The 2,203-nt window shown below is 50.1% G+C and overlaps 1 pseudogene; it reads left to right on the forward strand.

The window, feature by feature from the left end:
- Positions 1-223: 223 nt before the first annotated feature.
- LOC110302119 lies at positions 224-1,125 on the forward strand (annotated as a pseudogene).
- The last annotated feature ends 1,078 nt before the right edge of the window (positions 1,126-2,203 follow it).

Here is a 2,203-nt window from a genome sequence, read left to right on the forward strand (position 1 = left end):
TCAAGGGAACACAGCCACCATGGCAGGAAGGTATGGCAGCTGGTCACACTGTACCCACAGTAAGGAAGTAGAGACAGATGGATGCCGGTCCCCAGCTCACTTTCTCTTTTAAAAATATTATCATACACTTCTTCTCCACAGGATTGCAGCAGCAGCTGCAGTGCTTGGCATTTTGGGCTACCCAGTGTCATCCTCATTGCTGACACTCACATCAGCTGCAGGCATGATGGAGCAGATGACCCTTTATGGGATCCTCAAGGACCATAACAGTTGGATAGCACAGATGGACGCCACCCCACAGTTCCCAGATATGATCCTGTTCATGTCTCAAAACGAGGCCATCATCACGGGGAAGCCTCCCAGAGATAAGACCAAGTACCGTACACCACACTATGCTCTGCAAGGTCCCTCTCAGTTTGTTAGTGATGCCTCCTCTGATGGTCAGTTTGCTCTCTCAGGCTCCTGGAATGGAATGCTGTGCTTCTTGGATCTCAAAATAGTCACCGCCACAAGACAATTTGTAGGCCATACCAAGGATGCAGCCTCCTCTTCTGACAACTGGCAGATTGTCTCTGGATCCTGAGACAAGACCATAAAATTACAGAACACTCTGGGTTCCTGCAAGTACGCTGTCTAGAATGAGAGTCGTTCGAAATGAGCGTCTTGTATCCACTTCTCCGAGAACATCGGCCACCCTATCATCACCTCCTATGGATGGGACAAGCTAGTCAGGTTGGCCCACTGCAAGCTGAACACCAACCACATTGGCCTCATGACTATCTAAAGACAATGATGGTCTCTCCAGATGGGTGCCGCTGTGTTTCTGGAGGCAAGGATGGCCAGGCGATGCTGTGGGATCTCAATGAAGGCAAGCATCTTTATACATTACCAGTTCGCGGGGACATCATCTATGCCTTGTGATTCAGCCCCAACCTCCACTGGCTCTGTGCTGCCACTGGCCCCAGTATCAAGATCCAGGACTTAGAGGGCAAAACCACAATAGATAGACTAAAGCAAGAGGTTACCAGCACCAGCAGTAAGGCAGAGCCACCCCACTGTACCCCTCTGCTGTGGTCTGTTGAAGGTCTGACTGTTTGCTGATAGTACACAGACAACCTTGTGTGAGTGTTGCAGGTGACTATTAGCACCCACTAAAAGTTTATAACACCATCCTAGAAATAAAACTAGCTTTCTGAAAAAAAATTATTGTTTCTAGTTTAATTTCTGTGTGTAGGTGGTTTGCCTTCATCTATGAACCACACCTGTGCCTGGTTCTCACAGAGGCCAAGAGAGGGCGCTAGATCCTCAGGAATGAGAGTTACAGGCAGCTGTAAACCACTGTGTGGGTGCTAAGAATGGAACCCGGTCCTCTGGAAGAGCAGCCAGCCCTCACTCGTAACCACTGAGCCACACCAACAGCCCTTAGTTTCTCTTCTTTATTCAGTCTTGGACCCTAGCCCGTGGTGGTGGCATCCACATTCAAGGCGGGTCTTCCCTCCTCAAGCAAACCCTTCTGAAAACACCTTCATAGACACACCCAGAAGTATGGTTCCATGGTGACTCTAAATCCAATCAAACTGACCAGGCTGATTAACCATCATAATCTTCAATGCTCTTCCCTCCTCCTATTACACCAGCCTTTCTGAGTCTCTATCCCTTCTCCTAACACAGAACAAGAATGTCTGACTGTTCGACTGTTGGGCACGAAGAATAGCCTGGGAGGAAGGGACTAGGAAAAGCCCATTCATGATCGAGATCCTCATGGGATTTGACTGGGAAGACTCTCAAGCACAGTACTTCCTTTCATGGTCTCCCACACTGTCTCCGACCTCAAGTCCTTTCCCCAAGGTCAAAGAGCTCCTTCTGCTGTTTTATGGTCCCTGTACAAGCTGACCCCAGCTTTGCCCCTCCCCTGAGGTACTACTTTGGATTCTGAGCCTCCAGCTTCATCCACCCTGACCCTCTTATCCTGATTCATCCAAGCTGACTCTACTTGCCCACCCCAACACCACCTTTCATTCCAGGCCACATGCCAGGTCACTGGCCCACTGGGAGTTGATGCCCATGGGTCAGGTTCTCTGCCTGTCTTAGCTCACTGGGGTTCCAGGGCGAGCTCAGGCATGGGCTGGCTGAGAAAGCCCTGGGAAAGTCCTTTCCCTTACCAGCCTCGCTGGCTTGCTGAGAAAAATCTCCCTGCTGCCTC

Source organism: Mus caroli, chromosome 9 (assembly GCF_900094665.2).
Source record: "Mus caroli chromosome 9, CAROLI_EIJ_v1.1, whole genome shotgun sequence".
NCBI classification, from domain to species: domain Eukaryota; kingdom Metazoa; phylum Chordata; class Mammalia; order Rodentia; family Muridae; genus Mus; species Mus caroli.